The sequence below is a fragment of the Balaenoptera borealis genome (genome assembly GCF_965194805.1).
Source record: "Balaenoptera borealis genome assembly, chromosome: 9".
Classification (NCBI taxonomy): domain Eukaryota; kingdom Metazoa; phylum Chordata; class Mammalia; order Artiodactyla; family Balaenopteridae; genus Balaenoptera; species Balaenoptera borealis.
In genome coordinates, this window is record NC_138873.1 from 35,693,731 (window position 1) to 35,699,730 (window position 6,000).

Sequence of the window (6,000 nt, forward strand, 5' to 3'; positions counted from 1 at the left end):
TAAATGCATCCTTGTCCAGGCCTTTGTTGCCTGAGCACATAAATGGCTGCTGCAGACAGTGCTATAAAAGAATTAGAGCCTGGGGCTGGCAATTACAGTATAGGACAATCTTGTTATTTATTTATTTTTTTAGTGCCTTGAGAATTATTTCAACTTCTTTTTGCAGCTATAAGATTGGTTAAATGTATAGAAAAAGAGATCTTGTAACTCAAAGGATTTGGAATCTTAAACTTTTGTATTTGATTACATTTGAATGCAATTATGGAGGCTTGTAATGTAATATTTTCTTTCTACTGGATGAAAATTACAGATATGTAATATGGGTTTACTTACCTGATTGCACATTAACTCTAATACTCTCAGATAGCCTGCGGCATGGGCAAAAATAAAAAGGCTGTGTTGTTTGGCTTGGAACGAAGTCAGGTATATCATTGGTTAAACAATCTGCCTGTTTCCTGCAAAGATGCAGCTTTAATGTAGAAATGGTGCAATATGTATGGTTTGCTTCAAAAGAGAGAGAGAGAGAGACCATCTTGATATCAGAGCAAGGAAGAAATAATCCATAATAAATTTGCAGGTCCCAGATGTTGTAAGTAAATTTTTGATTTGTAAAGATTTTTCTTCACCAAAGCCCAAGTATTACATGATTAGATAATATGAAAAGCCAAGCCTTTGACCTTTTCAGCTAAACTTACAAACTTGAAGATTTCCCAAAGAATGGAAAACCCTCAACTCATTATGGAAAAGGGAAATCCAGAAATTGAATAGTTCTAAAATTATCTCCAGGACCAAAATTTAGAAACCTTAGAATTTAGGGACTTAGGAAGTTCTCCTGGTGGTAAAAACAAGCTGTAATAATTATAGTATTAGATCAAATAAGAGAAGAAATAATATCTGGGCGTGGAAAACACTTAAATGTACTTATGTGGCATAGGAAAAAAATGTATTGGTATTTACTGTATACAAAGAACTGGGTTAAGTTTTCCGGGGAATTAAGATTTGAGGGACAAATGTGGCTGCTGTTTTCGAAGTGTCACAGCCTGGAGGAGAAAACATGTACATAAATAATGTCCACAGAGGAGATGGTGATGAATATTGCAGCAAAAAGACAAACCATCAGCAAATGGGAACGGTTGGCTATGGATACTAGTTCTGTGTTTTAATATATGTTGAGGTTACAAAATAGTAGGCAGTTTTGCATCTCATTTCTAACACCAGCATCTGACTGGCACATGGCTGCTTCTACTAAGTATCCCTGAGCTGAATTTGGATTGAGGATTGAGTTATGTAAGAAACAGGAAGGTTATTTATTGGACTTCAAAGTCAGAAGTAAATTTATCTGTCTACTCTTAATTCTTTTCTCCTTGTTTGACATTTGTGACTATTTATCTTGACATTTACCTACGTGACAACTATGTGAAACCTATTTCTAGGTGGCTTAAGGTTCTGAATGCTACTCCTTAGGAGAGGATTAGCATGTCATCAGAGTAGAACCTAGACAGCAATGTGAATTCTGAAGAATGACACGGTGGCAGATTGAATAATTAGAAATCTTTCTAAGAAGGACTCTGCAGAACATGAGTCTCTGGCAGGAAGGAGTGCTCCACCACTCATTTTTCCTTATTATCACTTGTCTCCATGTTTAGTTTTGCATCTGCACTTTTGTAATAATATTGACTGTTCTGGTAAGAACTTACTACCTCAAAGAAATATCGCAGTAAACATATACATCTATCAGGTCAGCCAAAGACCAAACTTAACCACATGAATTTAATTTCAATCTAATGGTGGGCATGATATTTAGCATTTTTGTTTTATAGGAGATCTAATCCTTCCAACTACAATCTTCCTCTTTCTTTTGCTCGTCTCCACAAACAACTAAAAGCAATAACAAAAAACACATATAGATATATCCAAAATATCTACATACTTGACTTGAATATAGCTATTTACAAAACTAAATCTTTTAATAACAATTCTAATATTGTGTACTACTGAATAAAGAATTCAATAAATGAACATTTGAGAAAATCCGTAAATTAACTTTTTCTTTTTTTGGCCACACTGTGCAGCATGTGGTATCTTATTTCCCTGATCAGGGATCGAACCCATGCCCCCTGCATTGGGAGAGCAGAGTCTTAACTGCTGGACCACCAAGGAAGTCACGGTAAATTAAATTTGAATCTAAGAAGACTAGAGCTTAAATATTTTACATGCAATAAATGACACTCATTTATAAATGGTTTTGCCAATCGTGAAAAAATTAAATTCATGATTGGAGCTTTAAACAATGAAAAAAATTCTGTCCTTTTATCCCATCATGATTGTCCTTACATCAGTATTTATTGGACCATACATTTTACCAAGAAGAAAACTGTGGGACACTGGGATATCTTCCATGATCAATTAAAAAAAAATCTAAGAACTATAGAGAATAAAGTCAAAAACTGAAATACTTTCCCTTCCCCTACGCATTTACCTTCATAATTTATATCTTTATTATTAAAGATAATAATAAATTTGCAACTAAGTTCCTGGAACTATTTCTTGAGTTATTTGATAGATAAGTGATGTTAAAGAAAATACACCTTAATTTCTTGCTGACGTATTCATTAAACAGTGTTTACATTAGTGAGAGACGGCATAGTGCCCGTGTTTAGAATCCATTCACCTGGTAAGATGACAAGAGAATAAAAAGATCACAGAGCAGGCACATGGTTTTCAACTGTGAAGTTCCCTGGTGTTGCATCTCAACTTCAGTGTTGCCTGAGTTTGAGGACTACTGATATTATCATCAACTCAAGCAATAATTAATTTTGTGCATGAAGAGATCAAAGGGCAATTAGGTCTTCATTTTCAACCCAAAGAATAAGATTGGATGTATTTTCCTATTATCTCAACTTTTTATTTTCTAAAACTTAACGTGAATTTTGCATCAGGATATGTTTAACTGCAAGTAATAGAATATTTGGGGTGGGGGAGGAAAAAAGGATTCTGGCAGTTCTAGGTTAGTACATGACTCAGGCTTTTTCTATTCTTTCCTTTTACTTTTCTCAGCATTTTGGCTTTTTATCTTTCCTCTAAATTTTCAATTCAGAGTCACAAGATCACTGCAGCTGTTTCAAGCATCATGGTTTCCAACAACCAGGAGAAAATAACACAGACAGAAAAGAGGCCAATTTCCAAATATTCTCTAATTTACCAGGGAAATACATCTTTCCCCTGTTACTCCTAGAGCTCTTTGCACAATATTTTATATCTCATTTTCAGAATTAGATATGACCTATATGTATGTGTTTTTCATGACTGGTTGAGACCAAACATGATTTACGTCTTGGAAATAGGGGAGGGGCTTACGCTGTCAGAACACAATGCTGACAGATGAATACTTGAACAAAAGAAAAAGTTATGCACATATGTGTGGGGAGAGGTTAAAATGATTTGACTAGATCACTAACAGCATCTACCACAGATAACCAATTAGGGAGTAGAATTCTGTGGTATATTAAGATGGGGAATCTTATTAATTAATATTAAATTAAAATAAATTATACAGTTATTTTCTCCCTGGAGTAGTGTCCTTCTGCCCCAAAGTCTTATGGCATCAATACTTGTTTAATGGCTGCTCTTGCACATATTGACAATTCATTTAGCAAAGAGCCATGATGATATCTAAAACTCCATGAAAAATTAAAATATAAATAGAATACAAAAAAATTCAAGATCATTTTCCAATCTCAGATGTATTGTGATTTTAATGTGGGGAAAATTTTTATGTAAGTATTTACCTTATTGGAAACAGAAGTTCCCCAAACTTCTTTTTGCATAATATGGAAGGACTCTTCTAAGTGGCCTCTAAACTCTAGCAACAAAGTGGAAATTCTCCCACTTAATGGGATTCAAAAAAAAAAAACAAACCTGATAGCCCATTTTTATCTGTAAGAAGTAAAATTCAGCAACAAACTACAGGTGAAAATTTTAGCAATATTCTTATGTGTGTATGTTTGTTATTTGGGAGAAGTTTGTTTAGTGCTTATAAGGATTTGATTGATTACTAGTTTAATGTATACCTAATATATAGATATTCTATAGTACTTCTTGAATCACACATCCAGTAATCAGTAGTTGATTTAGTATTTCAGAATGTCATGCCAAGAGAGGGTACATAAGCTTTTAAGATCATATTTAAAAAATCAAAATATTTGTTGAGTAACCCAGAATTTATTCCTTTAATTTTATTAAAGAGACATTATTAGGGCCTGAGGAAGACCAAATTGGCCTCAATTTTATGGGTACATATTGTGCTATTTTGTCTTGAGACAGTAGTCAAGGCCAAAGTTGAATTGTTATCCTCACCTGTATAATAAAAGATAGAGCGTACTAAGGTGATGGAGCTAAGAAATCCCAGGTTATAAATTTTTATTTCTCCATTTTGAGCCTAGATTTGAAAAATGTAGTACATAGTCTTGGAAGAATGACAGTCATTAATATAATTAGATCTAATGAGTTTCCAAAATATTTCAATTTAGAATGGGATGGGGTATTTTTAATGCATAAAATGAGTGTAACTCTATAAAACAATAATTTTCAAATGTATTCAAACATTAATTTTCTCATGAAATCTTCCTTTCTTCCTTAATTAAAATATATTTTGATTCTGCTTATCGTTAACAATTTTATCAGATTGCAAAATTTCAAACACCTAAAATGTCAGAAGTGGTTGGGTACACAGAGGGAAAATCTTAATTAAGAGAATTTATATATTCTCTTAATTTATAAATTTATAAGTTGTTAACAATTTATAATATTATAATATTTGTTTTAATATTTAACAACTTATAAATTGTTTTTATAACACTAACTATTATAAATTTTGTTGTCAATATTCATGCTTTTAGGTGGACAGCAAAAGTTTATGTTTGACTGAAAAATAATCTATGGTTTCATTCTAGCTTTTGATTGGCTGTTAAATTGCATTCTTATCTCCTTTGTAATCCTGGTATTGAATCTAAAACAAATAAAGGTATGTTTTCAAGGCATACATAGTCAATGTTCACGTATTCCTTCAATAAACATCATGTTCATGTAACTATCAAATGCCAAGTATTATGGATACAAGACAAAGCATTGTGCCGGCTCTTGGGTTGCTTATAATTACTAACCTGGGCCAAAGACACCAGATAACTATTTAGAATACAGTGTAATAAGTGCTGTGATAGAGCTTAGATGCATGTTCCTGTAGAAGGCCAACAAAGTAATTGTATGAGTCAAAAGGCTCTCATTTATATGCAGGATAGCACATTTGGAAAGGTATTAACAAGTAGCCACAGGAATAGTTTAAACTGTTGACATACAGGATGACTTTTACCGAATAATACGGGGCAGTCTATTTCTGCTAGGACAAAGGTGAGAGATGTGAGTTTCAGGGGTCATCTCCATAAAAGCATATTGACAGAGGATTAGACACAGCATTTTGCAGAGAGATATCCGTATGTGAGTTCCATAAATAGATATAATCTAAGTCAAAATACCTATGGGAATTTTGGAGCAGACTCACAGAGAACATTAGTGTTTCAATACAAGTTAATTCAGTATGGTATACAGCTGGCAAAGCAGAGGGCTTTTGTGCAGGGAACTGAGAAGGGAGATTAATAACAAAGTGGAATCTTATTTTAAGCATGTTGGAATGTAGTTTTGATATCAACATACATGTACATAGCTGATTTTTTGAAATTTTTAAAATGTAACTTGTTCTTGCCAGTAAGAAGTGAATGAATGTCTTTTATTATTAAAGTAACTTAACTCTTCCAACCAACTGAACTCTTACATTATAAAGAGATATACTGAAGTACTGCTGCTGTTTTCAAAATACTGCTCACACTTGTTAGAAACAAGGAAATGTAATTGACAGTGTGTTCACAGAATAATGAAGTTTTTCGGATTTCTAAGACTAAATCTTACTTGTCTTTTGAATCACACTATTTTTTTCTCCCCTGCAAT